Source organism: Muntiacus reevesi, chromosome 9, assembly GCF_963930625.1.
Source record: "Muntiacus reevesi chromosome 9, mMunRee1.1, whole genome shotgun sequence".
Lineage (NCBI taxonomy): Eukaryota > Metazoa > Chordata > Mammalia > Artiodactyla > Cervidae > Muntiacus > Muntiacus reevesi.
The window spans coordinates 16,816,606-16,835,800 of record NC_089257.1 but is presented as its reverse complement, the minus strand read 5'-3'; the positions used below and the strand labels follow the sequence as shown (position 1 = coordinate 16,835,800).

At 52.1% G+C, this 19,195-nt stretch overlaps 1 long non-coding RNA gene across 1 annotated transcript in view; it reads right to left on the bottom strand.

Annotated features, from left to right (window-relative positions):
* The window catches only part of LOC136174040 (uncharacterized), an 88,129-nt gene extending 70,788 nt beyond the window's left edge, over positions 1–17,341 (bottom strand). Inside the window, exon 1 of the long non-coding RNA XR_010664375.1 lies at positions 17,315–17,341. This is a non-coding gene — a long non-coding RNA (uncharacterized lncRNA). The remainder of the gene's footprint in view (positions 1–17,314) is intronic.
* Between the last annotated feature and the right edge of the window lie 1,854 nt (positions 17,342–19,195).

The window sequence follows — 19,195 nt, the reverse complement described above, 5'->3', positions numbered from 1 at the left end:
TGCATTCAGCAGCCCTGGCTTTGGGCTCTCGGAGGGCCCACGTGGCGCTCCCTCGGGATTGTCAGGGGACACGCGGTCTGGGAATGGAGTGACCTTCTCCTTGAAAAGCCTGTTCCACCCCCAGGGCCCTGACTGGCTGAGCCCTCTGGAGCCAGCCCCCATGAAGGGTGCCTTTTGGGGAATAAGGACCCCACCCGCCCCACCTGTCACCTGTGTTGGACTCCAGAACGGCACGGCCAGCCCTGGCAGCCAGGTGGCTGCAGAGAAGACCCACCTGGGAGCAGAGGGGAGAGGAACAACGGCTCCAGTCCTATTATGTCTAGGGTCAGAGAAAGGGAAGGAAGGATACAGCTTGGGAATTTTATTTGTACATTGATGTTACAAAAATCCATCTTTGAACAAAGGTAGAGCCACTGAGAACTGTAGGACTTAAGAGCTAGAAAGGGCCTTCCAGAACCCGCAGATAAAGGAACTAAGGTTCAGAGAAAGGATGTTACTCCTGCCTTACAGACCAGCCTGGCCCTGCCCATGCGATCGTGGCCTTTCCACCTGCCTGCCCACCGCTCTCCCCCGCCAGACTCCTTCCGCAGCAAGAAGAGGGATTGTTCCACCCCAGTCGGCCTCTGTGTGCCTGCCGCTGGTCCTGATCCAAATTTCTACCTGCCTTTACCCCACCATGGAAGCCGCTGGTTGTCCCATGGTGCGGGCTGCCTGGGTGCGAGACAGCTGTTTTTTTTCACAGGGTGGAAATAAGATCGGCTTCTCGGGATGAAGTGTCTGTGAGCTGAAATGCCAGCCAGTCGGGTGTGGTGTGAGGCCTTGTTTTTGTTCTGTGCTCCAAGGATGCCAGCCACAAGGAGGAGGCGTGGGGTGGGGACAGAACGGTGAGGGAGGGCCCAGGCCTGCCAGGGCCACTGGAAGAGGCCTGGGAGAGTGTGCAGGTGGAGAACAGAGACGCCAGTGCTGGCCCAGCACTGCACTCTGAAAACAGCACCGCGTGTTCAGGCCTCCCTTGCAGCCCCCTCCCAGCCCCTGCCACCTTTTACTCTGCCCTTGAACCCTGAGCCCAAGGGCCCTGGAGCCAGCAGTGGCCAAAGTGAGCCTCTCTCTACTTGTGAATTTAACTTGGGGGATCTTCCAGCCATGATAGACTGGCTTATTATCCAGCAAATATTTATCACTTTCCCGTCCTACTGGGGGCTTCCCCAGTGGTTCAGCTGGTAAGGAACCCGCCTGCCAAGGCAGGAGACATGAGTTCTATCCCTGGATTGGGAAGATCCCCTGGAGAAGGAAATGGCAACCCACTCCAGTATTCTTGCCTGGGAAATTCCACGGAGAGATGAGCCTGGCAGGCTACAGTCCATGGGTTTGCAAAGAGTTGGACACTACTGAATGCATGCACACACACACACACCCTCCCACTGTGCAGTGGGGGCACTCCCTACACTGAAGTTGGGCTTGGCCACGTGACTCACTTCTAAGCAAGAAAAATCAGCAGACATGGCAGAACAGAAGCTGGAGCTGTGCTTCCGTGGACTGACCCACTCCCTTGCACTCTGGTGGTGTCTGTAAGAAGAGGTTCCCTTAGGAGACTGCTGCTCTTCAGCAACAGTTATAGAATGACTTTATGTGGAGTGACCTGAGCCCAACCTGCAGTCTGAAACAGCACGCAGCTGAGCCTGTCCTAAGTTCGGAGAACCACAGCTGACCTGCAGGTCACGAATGTGTGACTAAATGCCTGCTGCTGTAAGTCACTGAATTTGGGGATGTTTGTTTTGTAGCATTATCATGGCAATAGCTGACTGATACTCAGACCCAGAGCTGGAGCCAGAGAAGGGGCTGAGAGCTGAACTTAGAAGATCCAAGTCATCCATGTCCCTCCCCTCCCGCGATTCTAGATAATCTCAGCTAACTTCAAGGTTACATAAATGCAGGGAGGCCCTAGGCCTCTGTTGGTACTTTCTCAGTGAGAAAGCCAAAGCTCCTCAAAGAGACCAAGGTTTCAGAACTTTAAAAATGGCCACGCTGAAAGTAGAACCAGGTCTCCTGTCTCCCGTTTCCAATCTACCAGGCAACCCAATCCTGGGCCAGCTGAGCAGTGAGACCCACAAGGACTGAACCAGTGGTCTGCCTTGGATATGGTACTCCGGAGGCCCTGGGGTCTCCTCTCCCCAGGCGCTTCCCCTGCTGAGATGCCAAGGTTCTTGGGGGCCTAGGTAGTTCCTGGCCTCCTCGGGACAGAGGGTCTGCCCGGGCCTGGCTGGATCGTCCTGGGCCCTGGGGCTGGGTCCTGGGTCCCTGCCCCCAGTGCCATGTCCAAGGCTGAGAGGTCCAGAGTTGGGGCTCTTGGGTCTGACAGGTCTGCATTCAGCCCTTTCTCTGTGCTCTGGCTGGGTGACCTTGGACAAGGTGCTTGCGATGTCTCTGGGCCTCACTTCCATCATCTGTGTAATGGTACTTTCAGTTCAGTTCAGCTCAGTCATGTCCGACTGTGAGCCCATGGACTGCAGCTCGCCAGGCTTCTCTGTCCATCACCAACTCCTGGAGCTTACTCAGACTCATGCCCATCCAACCATCCCATCCTCTGTCATCGCCTTCTCCTCCCACCTTCACTCTTTCCCAGCATCAGGGTCTTTTCAAATGAGTCAGTTCTTCCCATCAGGTGGCCAAAGTATTGGAGTTTCAGCTACAGCATCAGTCCTTCCAATGAATGTTCAAGACTGATTTCCCACCCTTCTGAATGGTGAGAGGTTACACAAGATCATATACATAGAACAGAGAGCAAAGACCCCGATGCAGAAGCAGCTCCGATAAAAAGTGACAGCTGCCATCACCGCTGTGATGGGACTCGGGGAGCTGGGAGCACTAGGGGTGCAGAGTGCTGGCAGCTCTGTCTGCAGTCATCAGGGCCCGGCTTTCCTGGGGGCCTGCTGGCTCATCCTGAATCCACCCTGAAAACAGGTAGGTCAGAAGGGGTTTCCTATCAGAAGGGAAAGCTGGTGCTGGCCCTCGCTTTGTGCCCCCAGATGAGAGCTCTGAGGGTCCCAGCAGCAGGGGCCCAGCCGGCTCCAGCCAAGAAACCGCAGTGAGCAGTGTGCAGTCTTCCGAACCATCAGCAGCTCCCACTCTGGTTGAGGATGCCCCCGTCCTCCTAGGGTACAGGAACAGGCCCTCTGCCATCCACTCTCACCACACGTTGGGTCACTCATTCAGTCAATTCTGAAGATGTTCTGTGAACAACTAGTGTGAGCCCAGCGCTGTGCAGGGCTTTAGGGATTCAGCAAAGAATCAGACACAGGGGGCTCCCATCATTAAGGAGTTCAGTCTTGGAAGCTGGAAGCGTTCCCTTGATCCATCCCCACACCGTCTCCTTGTTACCCTGGGGTCCAGACCAGGCCTAAGGGAAGCATCCTGTCCATGTCAGGGTCGTGAGGAGTGACCAGGGAGCCTGAAGTTCTGATCTCATCAGTCTGCTGCGTGACCTTGCCTAAGTCACTTCCCCCACTCTAGTCCTGGATTCCTGTTTCTTTAAAGAGAGGACTGCTGGACCAGATGACCCCTGACCCCCTGCTCTCTGGGTGAGTCCAGTATTGGGCTTTCCCTCTTGGGGTTTGCTTGGTAGGTCTCCTCTGAGGTTGCTCTGGCCGTGGATCTTGTTGGGGACCCACGATGACCAGGCCTGGTCCCCTTTCTCCAGGTAGACCCTGCTTTAGATGTTTTAAAAATAAACAATGTGGAAAATAGTTAGGGACGTCAACACACTTGGGCCAGCAGTTTTCTACTGCTCCCGAGTTTTCCTTCCTATATGAGATTTAGAGATCACCACCTTGGTTGTGGTCTATTCAGCCTTTATTTCCAGGAGAGGAGCATGCAGATCTAGAATAATCGGCTTATGCTCTGGTTTCTCTTCAAAACGTATAAATCTTTCGCCTTTTAGAATAACTGGCTTCACAGTCTTGGTATGTCTCTTTCATACCCAAGAGATAAGAGAATCATTCATTATATGGTGAATAGTTGGGAGTGATTGCAAGGGACCCTCTCTTCTCCAGGGTCTTGGGTCCTGTGGGGAGAAGGGCTGTGAGAGGCAGCGGCGGAGCACAGTCTCGAAGCCAGGCGCCTGGGTTCTAATCTTGCTTGACCTCGGCCAAGTTTCTCAACCTCTCTGCGCTCTGACTTGCTCATCTGTAAAAGGGGGATGGTTAGAACAATCCCTACCGACCTCAGAAAGGAGTCAGGAGGATGAATGAGCTGTTTGTAAAGTGCCTGCATCCAATAAGTGTCCCCTGGATGTTGGCCGGCTAAATGTTGGGTGAGCCCTCCCACGCATGGCTGAGGAATCCTAAGAGTTTTGGAGCGCCCGGTGTCATAGACCCTGCACCATCATGGCTCGTGCTAAGCAAGAGAGCTGACCGCAGTTCAGCTTATGAACTGAACTCCATAAGTTTGCTTATGGAGAACTCACAAGAGTCAAATACTCCCAATGTTTTTGGTGTACACTAATTAATCCTCACGATATTCCTAGAAGACACGTAGCTTCTATCTGTATCGCTCCCACTTTACAGATGGAGAAACTGAGGCACGGAGCAGGTGCAGAACTGGCTGTGGGCCCCATGCTCCAGTGCAATGGCCGGGCAGAACACCGAGGTGCAGACTTCTCTGGGCCCAGCCCTGCTAGCTCTAACCTGCTCTGTGGTTTGGGCAGGGGAGTCCCCTCCCTGTTTTCTCAACTGTAAAATGGGGCAAATTATACCTTCCCCCTAGGGATATTGTGAAGAGTAAATGAGATAACATGAGTGGCATGCCTAGCTTGCTTTCTATGTATGATGGGGTTCAGGAAATTGGAAAAGTTATATTTTTTAAATGTTGGGGGCAGGGGGATGGGGAAAGGAGATTGGGTGGATGTCCTACCGCCAGGGCAGCCCCAGGGCAGCCAGGACCCTGAAAACCTCTTTAAGATACACTGAACGTGTTTAGGGGGAACCCTCCTTTTCCTACCCGTACTCAGAGCCCCAGGAACCTGTCACAGGAGTAAAGATGGAGGGGGCATGGGTCTCGGAACTGGGATTCAGCCAGCCCTGGGTCCCACTCCTGCTCCACCACTCATAAGCTCCATGTCCTTGTGCAGTCACGCTCATCTTCTAGCCTTGGTTTTCGCATCTGTTCAAGGGGACAGCAGCCAGCACGCACAGATGTGGAGGAAGGAATGAGACCACTTAGCTCATGTTTATTAAGCCCTGGCCATGGATCATGCAAGGGACTCCCCTCTGTGAAGTAGCTACGACTATTATCCCCATTTCACAGACTCAGAAACTGAGGCTCAGATAGGTCAAGCAAACTGTAAGTCACACAGCACCTGGTGGAAGATGAACAGTGTTGGCCCCAGCAGGGCTACAGAGCTCATGCTTATACCTTTGGTAAATTGTTCCTAGGGGGTCCCTTCGAATTTAAAAGCAGGGAAGCACGGGTTGTGTCCTGACTTCATGGCCTGAGCTGAGAGGTCCCTGGTTATTTGGGAAATGGGCCTAACAAGGCCTGGGGTTCCAGAGTCCCGGCATAGTCCTACCTAGTTACCTAGTTTCCACAGTTCATACAGTTATCTCAGGGAGATAGCCAAAGCAGGGACCCAAGCAACCTGGCCTTCTGCTTCAGCTTTCTGCTCAGCTCAGAGGTCAAAGTGACCCCCCACCCCCTCACTTCCCACCAATTCCTTTTCCCCAGGCATCTTCCTGCTGCTCTGGTCTGGTCCGTGCCCCTTTAGGCCCAGGATAAATCCCTCTCTGCACTCTGCTTGCAGCAGAAAGCAGTCCACCAAAAGTGCAGGAAGCACTTCTGCCCCCAAGTGACACCCTGCCCACATTCCTGTAGCTCTAGAGGCAGGCTGGCCCCGTCTGCAGTCATCTGTCCTGGCTGGAAGGACTGTTCGGATCAGTCTGTCCCACCCCCAGCCCTTTGCACAAACCAGGAAATGAAGATACAGATGGGGCAGGGCTCTGCCCAAAGGCACTGAGCTCAAAGCCGGGTCAGGACAAACCTTGAAAACAGTCCCCACTGAAGGGCCTTAGGACATGCAAAGAGCTGTGCAAATTGCTTGAGATTCATCCAATACTCAGTCCAGCCCTGTGTCAACCTAAAAAATAGTCACAGCCTAAAACTTGAGAGTTGTGTTTTATTTGGCAGACATTTTTAGGACTTAAGGCCCAGGAGGCAGCATCTCAAGTAGCCCTGAGAGAACTGCTCAGAGGAAGTGGGAGGAGAAACCAGGTCATATAGAAGTGTGTAACAAAGGGCAGGTAGTCTGAACATCAAAAGTATTTTTGTGAATTAAAGAGAACCAGATACTCCAAGTTAAGGACTTTAGCGCTTTTCTGTGTATGGGAAGATGCAAGGATCTGAGCTCACTGAAGTCTTTCCTTTCATATGCATCTCAGCTATCTGGGGCCAGTAACCTGCAGTTTTTTTCAGGAATATCCTGAGTTCCTCAGTGCTCACCATTGGGAGTGGCTGTAACTTGATGGCTGTCTGATTGCTCGGTATTTGCCTTCCCGAGTTGGAATCACTGAGGGCTGTGACATCCTGGTTTATTGATATGGCAGGAAATACTCTATTTCTCAACCTGCAGGGTTGGTGCTATTCCCATTTTACAGATGTAGGCACTGAGGCACAGAAAAGGACACTTGATTACCTAAGGTCACACAGAAAGCAATGGTTTAGGGATTTAAGCCAAGGCTCTTTTCTCTTTGCTGCACCATCAGTTACCGCAGGTTGAACCTGTGGGTCCAGGGCCACCCACCTATAAAACAGTTGGATTCTTTACCACCGCCACCACCCAAGGAACCTCGCAGGGGCAGGGTGTGGGGAACAGCGTTTTCTACTTAATCCATCAATCTGGGTTTCCCCTTCAGGGCTCCATCCCTCAGCCTCTCTACTCAAACCCAGGCCTCCTGACTCCACCATAAGCTCCCCATTCTGCAGGCCGTCCAGGCCTGGACTGGGAGATTAAGGCCTGCCCCTGACACCAGTGCAGACTGTGTCAGGCTGAGCACTCCTCTGGGGCCTGGGAGACCCCAGAGCTGGCAGAATGATTTCCTGATGAGGTTTCTGCACACTTCTGATGCTAGACAATCCTTTCCGATGCCCAACTTCTGTCAGCAAAGGCCTTTCCCAAATAATAACACTCTGTGGCTCCTCCCATTTTACAGATGAACAAACGGATGCTGTGGGAAGTTGTGGCTTCCCCGTGGACCAAGGTCAGGTCCAGGGCTCTTCAGGGTGGCTTCCCCAATGCCTGGTGTCCTTTCCAGATTAGCAGACCCTCAGTTTGGTTTTTTTTTGTCAAATGAATAAATGAACAAGATTTTTCCATTTCTTTATTTCTGAAATGATCATATCAAAGACTGTTGCCCGTTAGAGCAGGAAGGGGCCTCAAGATCATTCAGTCCCCTCACTGTACTGATGAAGCAACCAAGGCTCAGAGACGGCCAGTGACTTGCCCTCCAGGAGGGTCCACAACCGTTTCAAGCTGCCAGTGATCGTGAGATCAAGGTACCCTCCAGCACCCCTGCCTCCTTCCTGTTTCCTCTGTCTCCTCCCTGTTGGTCCTACAGTGGGGTCACACCCATCCCACATCACCCACCTGCATCACCCTCATAGCGTTCAGGACTCCTCTCCTCATCCCTGCCTGTCAGAATCCTACCTATTTGCTGGCAGATGGAAGTTCAAGTTCCTCCCCGCCTTATTTGAGTTGTGTGACCTTGAACAAGTCACTATGCTTACTAAGCCTAACTCCTTCTTTGCAAAAAGGGTGATAGTGCCAGTTTTGGAGGGTTATTTGGGGGATGAGAAGAGCTCCTGTGTGTAAAACATGCTGCACTATGGTGATTTGGGTGGCATGGGGGTAGCGGTGATTGCTAACAAGACCAAAGGCAGGATGAGGGCCTAGGCACTGCAGAATCAGGATGGCATGGTTTGGGCGCTAAAGCAAGGACCCCCAAGGGTGACATCAGAAAACAAGGCATTCTAGGCAGTGGGCAGCAGCTGGAATCCCAGGGGAAGGTAGCTGAGTGTCCCACTGGGTGGATGGGTGGGGCCCAGCCTGGAGGAACCCAGCAGGTGGGGGTTGCGGTGGGCAGTGGGCACCATACTAGGCCTGATCACCAGGCTCAGTTTGGGGAATAGAGTCGCAATAGCCTTCTGAGGGAAGTTCTGTGTCCCTCCTTTACAGACAGGGAAAGCAAGGCCCAGAAAGGGTGAGTAACTTTCCCAAGTTGATCCAGCAAGAAAGGAATAAAACCAGAATGAGAACCCAGCAGCCTGTTAACCAAACACTCTCCACGCCAGCTCCCGGCCGGTTTAAACTAAAGTCCTTCCACGCCACAGTGCGCTCCGCCCTGGATCCCAGCGGAGCCAGGATGTGGTCAGAGTCCCCAGGGAGGAATGCAGCGAGGCCAGTGGTCAGTCAAATTCTTCCTCTTTCTGACCACCCCCCACCCCCACCCCCCAGGGCAGCTGGGACGAAGATAGAGCTCCAAAGACAATTCCTAACAAAGAGAGGAAGCAATTCATTGAGAGCAAAGTGGGGGGCCTGGGCCCTTAAACGTGCGGGGGCAGGGCTGGCGTCAGGCCCCAGTTTCTCCCTTGATTAAAATAGACCAAGGTATGCGGACCTTGGGCAGCTTTTTTTTTTTTTCTTGGGCAGCTTTTAAAAGGATTTGGGGCCGAGCCAGCCAAGAAGGTGCCGCAGGGTCTCCCAGACTTCAGCCCAGGTCACTCTGCCCTGACCGTGGAGAGCCACTCTGCCCTGCAGTGGAGAGGAGAGGCCACCCAGACCCCAGAGACTTCTTCCTGGAGTGGGGGGCAGCAGGGACCGGACTTTTTCTCCTCCTGTTCTTTTCTCTACGAGCCATGGCATTCCTCTTGCATCACAGCTGGCCTCAGGGGCTCTGTTCATCCAGCCTTCACCCTTAGGGACCACCCACACCTCCTCCGAAGATGACTGCCAAGCTCTTTCTTCTGAATTCCTCATGGAGTGCCAGGCTCCCTTTTCAAGAGAGACAGCCCTTCTGCCTCTGTGGGGCCCGGAGACCCACGATGAGAAATTCCCGGGAGAGTCGGCTTCCTCATCCCTGTGATGTGTTACCCATCACTCCCCTGCCTTCCCTGAACTACATCATACAGTCTACACTCTGCACAGCCGGAATGATGCCCCCTGGGGGTGTGCAATGCCAGGAGCTCCCCTGGGAGTTAGAGGTCACCCAAAAATGGATGGAGAGGCTGGAGGGCTGAAGAAAGGGACAAGGTACACGGGGAGATGTTCCCGTGGCACCTGTCACACTTCTTCACTCCCCGGCTGCTGGTCTGGGGCTGAGGGCCTCTTGTGCTTGCTCAAGGGCAGAGCAGAGGAGAGACCACCTCCCTATCCCCACCCCCCACCCCAGGCCACCTGGACCGCAGGTCTTGGGCCTTGTCAGTGATATGGAGCCGTTCCACTTCCTGCCATGCTTTTCCCACTTGCCAGGCAGGGCTCCTGGAAAGTGAGACCCCTTCTGAGAGCAGACCCAGAGGCCCCTGGAGATAAATTGACTGCAGAGCTGAGCTCAAATCCTTGTGACCTGGGGCAAAGGGCTTGGCTCTCTGGGCCTTAGTTAGTCCATCTGTAAAATAGGATGAGAATCAAACTGAAATTTTGGAGGGGAACTTGCTTCTTCCTGCCAGCAATAGAAACAAAAGCTAACGTTTAATGGGTGCCGACACTTTTTGAGCATGATCTCATTTCATTGTCACACACACCTACGAGGTGGCAGGGCCGGAGGGCAGCTATGATTTTCTCCATCCAACAGAGAGGCCAGAGGAGGAAGGGAGCAGTGCCAGGCTTTCAGCGCGGGCAGTCTAACCCCATCCCCACCCAGGGCGCTTCTCCTGTCTGCTCTCGCCTCTCCCGCTACTCAGGGCTGATGGGCACTTATTTTGCCAGATGCCGTGCAGATCAGTTGGAGAGAGGCTTGAACTAGCAGACTTCCACCTCCCCCACCCCAGGAGCTGTCAACCTCATCTGTGGTCCAGCCCACTCAGAGAGGAGGGAGACGTAGCCAAGGTTGGCGGGAGCAGGGGCCGGGGGTCCTCTAGCCCACACCCCAGGGAAGGCTCTTTGGGTGGAGGAAGGAGGGGGACAACCCAGGCCCTTGGCCTTCACCTCCTACTCCCTCACCTCCCCCCCGCCCCACATCCCAAAGGAAGCCCCGTCTGCCCTCTGCTTTCCTTCCAGCCCCCTTCCCTGCCCCTCCCAGCAAGGATTTATGGTTTTAATAATGCGGGCTTTCTCCACCGGCCTCCCTTGCTGTTTAGTCCCTTCTAAAGATCCTTAAAATTAAAACACTAATCAGGAATTTATTTTCTCATCAATCCTGCCATTCAGGTTATGAGGCCCTTGTGTTTTCACAGCCGCAGGGAGGGCCCTCCAGGGGCAGAGATGGGCACAGAGAACATCGGCTCTGGCTCCAATCTGGGGAGAGAAAGGAGAAGAGAGAAGAGGGGGAGAGACTGCAGGAGGCAGAGTCAGATCCAGGTCAGAGGGAAAGGGGGGTGCGGGCAGCTCGGAGAAGGTGTCACCTCTCTGCATGGGCCCCGTGCCACCCAAAGGGGCTGCTTGCAAAGCCCAGGAATAGACTGTTCCTTCCATGGGAAGCCTGTGAGATGAGTCAGGTCACCCTGATCATCGAACAGGGAGTCTGCTGCCTGCTTCGGCTCTGTCTGGCTGTGTGGCAGTGGGCAAGTCACTGGCCGTCTCTGAGCCTTGGTTGCTTCATCAGTACAGTGAGGGGACTGAATGATCTCTAAGGCCCCTTCCTGCTCTAACAGGCAACAGTCTTTGATATGATCATTTCAGAAATAAAGAAACGGAAAAATCTGTACCTTGTTCATTTATTCATTTGACCAAAAATAACAAAACAAATCTGAGGGTCTGCTAATCTGGAAAGGACACCAGGCATTGGGGAAGCCACCTGAAGAGCCCTATACCTGACCTTGGTCCATGGCGAAGCCACAACTTCCCACAGCGTCCATTTGTTCATCTGTAAAATGGGAGGATGTGCTGCCCATCCTGCCCCAGAGTGTTATTATTTGGGAAAGGCCTTTGCTGACAAGTTGGGCATCGGAAAGGATTGTCTAGCATCAGAAGTGTGCAGAAACCTCATCAGGAAATCATTCTGCCAGCTCTGGGGTCTCCCAGGCCCCAGAGGAGTGCTCAGCCTGACACAGTCTGCACTGGTGTCAGGGGCAGGCCTTAATCTCCCAGTCCAGGCCTGGACGGCCTGCAGAATGGGGAGCTTATGGTAGAGTCAGGAGGCCTGAGTTTGAGTTGAGTATCAGCTGCAGCACTTGCAAAATCAGTAGCTTGGGTGAGTCCCTTCCCCTCTGGGTACCCAAGAGTCATCCTCCAAGAAGGTTAAACAGTCCTGCCCCACCTGGTGAGATGTGTGAACTGAGCCAGGTAACGCAGGTGCAAGGCCCAAGCACACAGTAGGTGTTAGGAGAAATGCTTGCTCAGCACCTGGTTTAAGCCACATCAAGGTCGAGAGTACCGAGTGTCGAGTTACACAGTCAAGGGCAAGTTGGGATGGTGGTACAGCCCACTGCGGGTGGGGGAAACGGGGGCTTCAGCCTCCCTGCCAGATGAGGCCGTTCCAGGCTGGCATTAGCATTTTCCAAGATGATTCAGCAAAACCAGGGGGCTTAGCCCGGCTTCCCCTTTATGCTGAGCAGCTTGTTCATGCCTCAGCCCAGCTTGTCTGACTGATAGGAAATCAATGTGTTTATGATCTGAGGCCTCTTGCACAAAAAGAGGAAGAAATAATTGCTCTTCCGAGGTCTGAATAGCAGCCTGCCCAATCTCCTGATTTAGCTTACCTTCCCAGCCCTGAATCTTGCCTCTCTTCAAGTCAAAGTATCCAAGAACAGTAGAACTTAGAGCTGTGAACAAAGGACTTTGAACACCCCCATCCTGAGAGATAGATGAGCCCTCTTGGGGGATCCCTGTCTCTGGGAACCAGTAGCTATCAAATCAAGCAACCTGAGCAAGAGTTTGGCTGTATTTTCGAGAGGTTCCGAGTCCTGTAATAACAGAGACATGGTCTCTAACTTACACTCCTACAAGAACTCTATGGGAAAAGGTAGATTTTGTTGGGAGGGCCAAAATAATTATACTGTGATTATGTCTCATTTATCCTGTAATCACATATCCAGGGTAGCACACGATAGTGCTAGCTGCTATTATATGGGGTTCCTCGGTCTAATTAACATTGTAGAAACTGATAGAATTTATGATGATACTGATACCATGATCAAATATCCTGGGAGAATGACTCAGAACCCCTTCAGGACATTATGCCAATGGAGGAGAAGTGCCCTGAAGATTTAGATCTGATTAATGATAGATTGATTACAGTCCTTAATCATTCATTAAATGCAGATGGCTTGTAGATCAGGGAGGCAAAAGAATCGCCAAGTGAGTCCAAAAGTATGAGAAAATCTGTGTTGGTCTTATTGGATGATTCAGTCACCTTTTCAGATTTGTTCCAATCCCCCACTGGTTATTGCAAATGTTTGACATTGACATGAGTTTGTTAATTGCTGTCAGACTAAGGATGATCATTTCTTCACAAAAAGATCTGGCCCATGGGGCAGGGCTGAGGGTGGGGGGAAATGGGGGATGTCACCTTTTCAGATTTGTTCCAATCCCCCACTGGTTATTGCAAATGTTTGACATTGACATGAGTTTGTTAATTGCTGTCAGACTAAGGATGATCATTTCTTCACAAAAAGATCTGGCCCATGGGGCAGGGCTGAGGGTGGGGGGAAATGGGGGATGAACTGTGATCTGTTTTGCTGAAGCCCCCATATGGCACCGATCCCCTGTCAGGGCGTGAAACACTGGGCAATGGTGTTGCTCTGTCATCAGAGGCGGAGGAGTTTCAGGGCGACTTGGACCATCCTGTCGGTACTATTTATGGAGAGCAGTGAGACTGATGATTTGCACCTGGCCTTGGTAAGACCCCTGACGGGCTCTGCCTTTGAGGTTGGTAATGTAGTGGGAAAATGCCGACATGACCAGCAAAGTGTACAAATGCCGAAGCTGAGGCTCCTCCCCAGTTTGGAGGTGTTCTACATCCCTTACAGAGGGAGAGTGCTGGAGACCCGCACCTGCCTCTCCAGGCTCCTAGCCGGAAAGTACATCCTGGCTTGAATGCAGTCACTCCATCACTCCATCGTGTCCTCTTCCTGTAAGCAGCTGTGGGTTTGTGAGCGCTGTCATTTGGGATCCTGGGAGTCTGATTTAGCAGTTGAATCCAACTTGATTGCCACTGTTTAAAGGTGAAACTTCTGTCTTCCATATTTCATAGTTGAAGCAATGGAAACTCAGAGGGGGAAATGACTTATCCACAGTCATGCAGCCGGTTTACAGCAGAGCCCAGATTGGAGTTGTAGGTGCACATCTCAATCCAGAGATGTGATCTGTTTTTCCCTCCTGACCTTGCTCCTTAGAGGTGATCGGTCACTTCCCAGGAGGCCTTGAAGAACCAGAGAGAAGCATTGACCTCTAGCATAGGTGTCAGGGTAGCAGGAGAAGAATTGCCCCAGAATGAGAGGACGTCAGAAGCCAGGAAACGGATGGGAAAACCCACAGCTCAGGGAGAGGAGGAAATTGAGAGAGAGGCTCAAGACTGAGTCTGTGAAGGAAGAATGTATCATCAGTGTAGGATCATTGCTGTAACAAACAACACCAAGTCTCAGGCCTTTAATTCCAGAAGAGTCGGTTTGTTACTCACGCCATAAGGCCAAAGCAGGTCAGTGGAGGAGAGAGAGCACTGCTCCATGCAGTCATTCAGGGACCCAGGCCCCCTCCATTCTGTAGCTTGCCTCCCCTCAAGGTCTTCAAAGTCCTCACCATCCAGAGGGAAGTTGAAGAAGGAGAGGATACTGGTGTTATTACTGATATTAAGGCCCGCCCAGGCGTCCCCTCTCTTCTGGACATCGGCATGTCAGTGTAGAAGCATTAGGACAGAGGGGTTGAATTCCTCTCTTTCTGATGGGCAGTGTAGCCCGAGCCAGCCCGTGGCTGCTTCATCCACACCTTCAGTGTCCCCGAGGGTTCTCCTGACACCTTGACGTCAGCACAGTCCCTCTTCTGCATAAGGTGAGCCAAATCCCGAGTATGCAGCCAATCCAAAGGTAACCAGGCCTCTCCGTGGTCCCTCAAGTCTCCGAACTTTATGTCCCAAGTTCAACTAAAGTCACTCTTGGAGGAGCATGTTGGTGGTCATGGAGGTCACTTGCCATCGTCATTGAGAATAAATCATGGTAGGATATGAATTGTGAGCTGTTCTTCTCTAGGAGATAGGTTCCCCCTACTTAGAAACAGTTGTATCCATGGCGTGGACCCTCCTGGAAGCTGATTCCAATAGCTTAAAAACTACATACGTAGTCATCCGTATATTACCCAAGAGAGAACTTGTGCTGGAAGTTCCCACCAAGCTTGACAGCAGGAATCAGTAGGACACAGGGTGGGAGCCAAAGCAGAAATGGGCTCAGAGTCAGGCTGGGAAAGGCTCCCGGACACGACACCCCAGGACACGGGATGAGGCATGGGAGGAAAGCAGGCCTTGCGGTGAGATAGCTCTGGCTTTCCATGTTAATGCTGTGTGACTTTGGACAAATCAGCTCACCTCTCTGGGCCTCGTTTTCTCATCTGTAAAATGGGTGTAATCACACTACCTTTCTCCCAGGGATGCTGTGGGATTTAATGGGATGATGCCCTCAAGCACAATGCCTGCTCCCAGGAGGCTCTCAGTAACTGAGCTCTCACTGGCCCTCCTCCTGCCCTTCTTGAACCCTCTGTGATAAAGGAACCTCGGAGCGTATGTGGGCTAGGCTTCCAATCATTAGAAAGAGTCCTGTGGGAACATGCTATTTTCCTGGGAGCTGAGAATTTCATCTAGCTACCCAAGGGAGGGAGGTGAAACTTCTATGCTGATTCTGGTGACCAATGCCAAGAAGTGAGCAAGGTCTGCGGGCTCCATTTGCAGTGAATTCCTCCATTTCTGAGCTATTTTTCTCCACCCGGCCTGGTAGACTCTGGGCTTGTAAAATGCGCTTATTAGCCGAAATGATCTAAATCTAATCTAATTCTCCCACGGAAACGATGCAATGATGTTCCTCACTAAATACCTGATGCTCGACAGTTTTATAAAATGACCACAAACATCTTTGTTAATCACGTTGACACCTCATACCTGGGCTCGGGGCAGCAGTGAGCTTTCAGAAATGCTTCTAAATCCATTAAACAGGGCGACACGGTGCGCACTCACACAAATACTGTTTAATATGAAACAGAGTGATAGTGAAAAGTACAAAAGGTCCTCGTCAAAGTTCTTGTTAATTTTCACCTCGTTTCCTCCGTGTTGAGTAATGACACCTAGCATTTACAATGGGTGCTTACAATGTGCCAGATGCTATTCCAAGCCTGTTACACAATTGTGTCACTTTGTCCAACCCAGAAGCTTGGGGCCCAGAGAGGTTAAGACTCCTTCCTACAGACACACGGGTAGGAAGTGACAGAGCCAGGCCTAGAACCCAAGGGATGAGATTCTGGAACCAAAACTCTTAACCAAGTCAGGGCTTGGTAGAAGTGTATCAAAAGGCTTATCTTTCCCAAAGGCTTCCCTGGCCAGTTTTGGCAGATGACTTTAGGAGAAATTTGGAGACACGGACTCCTGTTGGCTAATCATGAAAGACATCAGCCAGTTAAATATGTTTAGTGCCTTTCTGTTCCACGTTCTGTTCAGTTCTGCTCCATCCTACATACTAAGAGCTGTGTTAAGCTTGGGAGATATCAAGGCATCTGAAAACTGATCCCTTACCTCTGGGGGAAGCAAATATGTAAATAAATGACGACTGCAAACCAGGAGAGAAAGCGTAAGAGAAATACACCAAATGTTTGATATAGCATAAGGAAAGAAACTATCCACCTGGGGAAGACTGAAAAAAAAAAAAAAGAAACAGGAAAGTAGTTACCGCTGGGAGGATTTGGGGGAATGAAAAGGAGTCTTCCAGGCACACAAGAGGAAAACACATCCTAGACAGAGGCACAAAGATTGGGTAGAATAAGCATGGGCCCACTTTGGTGTGGAGCATCCGTGCTGAGTCCTGCAAAGTTTGGCAGGCCCATCTTAGAAGCTTGGGTTCTCTCCTCCAGAAGAGGATAATTGAATGAGTTGAGACTCTTACAGTTACACAGACAGAAAGCCAATTCAAATGGTCTCGGACTTGGAAGGTTTTGACTTGTGTCACTGAAACCATTTCATGTTACTGCATTCAGGCATAGCTGGATCCAGGCGCTTAAACAATATCATTGGAAATCTATTTCCATCTCTTAGCTAGGGTTCCTCTGGCTTAACCTTCAGGTAGCCTCTGTCTAATTGATGACAAAGATAAGTTTCACAATATCTAGGGTTACATCTGACCAGTTGGGCAACCTCAGGAGAAAGAAAGTGTCTTATTCCTAAGAACTCCAACCAAAGTCCTGGGACAGGTGTTACTTGCTTGAATGGCTTGTGTGCCATTACTAAGAAATGAACCCCAAACGTCAGGAGACCCAGAGTCTTCCTCCATCCCTGACATTTAACCAAGTAGCCTTGGGTGAATCCCTCTGTTCTCTGGATCTTGTTTTCCTCATCCAAAGAAGGGTGGACATGAGGTCCTTTGGGGTCTTACCTTCCAGCCTGGACACGGCCTGCATACTCTGAGTGCTGTGCATGGTCATGTCTGCAATCTGCAAACTCTCAGCTCCCCAAGACGGGGATGGGCTTGCCTGGCAACCCTCCTCACCTCCTGGTTTCTCCTTCTTTGTGACCCAAGAGCAGGGGATGACTGATGGGTGGGGGACAAGCAGGCATAGCTGGTCCTTCCCCAAGGACCTGAAGGCTTAGGGACCAGTGACTCCCTCTTTCAACCCACTGCATAGCCTGCTGCCAGCTTGAGACCTCCAGGCAAGAGCTCCTGCCCAAATGCAGGGCGATTTAATCATCTCAGGAGGCTGGCTTCACCGGAAAGCATACCTGTTTAATCCTCAAACTGAATTTTATGTGATTTTTTCCCCCCTCAAATTCTTACAGTACTTAATTCCAGGGCTAATCTGGGGCCCTGACTATGGCTAATTTATGGCCCGGGTAACGGCTGTATTTATCAGGCAGCGGTAAGGCTGCTCACTCACGGCTTCAGGGCCGTGGGCGGACATTCACCACCCCTCCAGTCCCCTGCTCACCAGGACTCCTGTCTTCTTCAAGCTCCAATCTTTCTTGTCCCCAGTTCAGCCTCTGGTCAGGCCCAACCTCTGGCGCTCATCTGGCCCTTCCCAGCGAACTTGACATCTAGGGATGCCCGTCTTTATACGTTGCCCCTGTCCCCAGGACAAGGGAGGGGAGAGAGGCTCCGAGTGGGACAACAGTTGTTAAGCAGAACCTCACCCAGATCCCGCTGCTGGAGGGTAAAGACAGACGTCTGCCCCTTCCTGTCCTTGGTCCCCCTCCCTCGCCACCCCTGCTTCCGCCCACACACTGTGCCAGGGACAAGATGTTTTGTCAGTTTTAAAGTGCAACCTTGCAATACAACAAGAGCTAGAAGAACTGGGTGCTCCTTCCTTATTTTCCCTTCTCCCACTCCCCCCTCCCTTCCTTCTTTCCTCTCCTCTGCACTCTCTCTCCCTCCCTCCCTTCCTTGCAGCTGCTCAAAGATTTATTGAGCACCTACTATGTGCCAGGTCTCCCCCAGGTTGCTGGGCTTACTGTGACCAAGACAGACGCAGACTCTGCGTCCCTGAGGCTTCACCCCCGGGGAGACAGGTGGCCAGTCAGTCGTCGCGGTCACACAGGAGCAAAGAGGACATGTGTCACCCCAGAGGCGGTGACATTGCAGCCGTGACCTGAACGACAAGGAGGAGCAAGGACAGCGAAAGGGCCTTCCAGGCCGAGGGGACAGCAAGGACAAGAGCCCTGGGGAAGGAAAGGGCTTGCCTTTGTGTCAGGAACAGAGGGAGGCCAGGGTGGCCGAGGCGGAGTGAGCCAGGGGAGCAGTGGGCTCAGCTGGGCTCAGACGGGTGGGCAGGCCAGGTTCAGAGTGTCCCTCTAAAAGGGCAGGATGCCATCTGGAAGAGGGGGAGGAAGGAGAGTGGAGCGTTCTCAGTACAGGCAGAGGGAACAGCATGAGATAAGGCCCAGAGGCGGGTGGGGTACACGGGGAAATTCCAGTAGCTCATTCTGGTCCTGCGACGTTGGAGAAGACTCTTGAGAGTCCCTTGGACTGCAAGGAGATCCAAGCAGTCCATCCCAAAGGAGATCAGTCCTGGGTGTTCATTGGAAAGACTGATGCTGAAGCTGAAACGCCAATAATTTGGCCACCTGATGTGAAGAACTGACTCATTTCTTCAAGAAAAGACCCTGATGCTGGGAAAGATTGAACGTGGGAGGAGAAGGGGACAATGGGATGAGATGGCTGGATGGCATCACCGACTCAATGGAGATGAGTTTGAGTAAACTCCAGGAGTTGGTGACAGACAGGGAGGCCAGGCATGCTGCAGTCCATGAGGTTGCAAAGAGTCATACACAGCTGAGCGACTGAATTGAACTGAACTGAGGACTACTGAATGTATGAGCAAATCCAGGGGAAGGGCTCAGCCTGGGACATGCTAAGGGCTCAGTAAGTTATCAACTACTGTCTGGCACTAGTTGATAATAAGGCAAATGCAGCAACTGGGGCAAGACCACAAAGCAGCCTGTGCTATAAGAGGGATAAGCAGAGTGGCAGAGGAGAGGAGGGTGTCATTAGCTCTGACCAGGGGACCTCCGCAGTGGGATCAGGAGTCCAGGAAGGCTTCTCAGCGGAGGTGATGTGGCCAGGGCCCTTGAAGGCTGAGCAGAATTCCATCTGCAGAAGGGGAGGGCCCTGCAGCCTGAGGAAGGAGCACAGCGGGGTGTTTGGGGAAGAGAAATGATCAAGACCGGCTGCGGGGAGGGTGGTGGGAGAGACAGGTGAGGCGGGAGAGGTAGGCTGGGGCCACGGAGCGCGGGCTCAGAATGTCATTCCAAGGAGGCTGACTCTATCCTGAGACCGGGAAAAATGTTCTTTTTCCTCAAAGCGGGGAATGAGT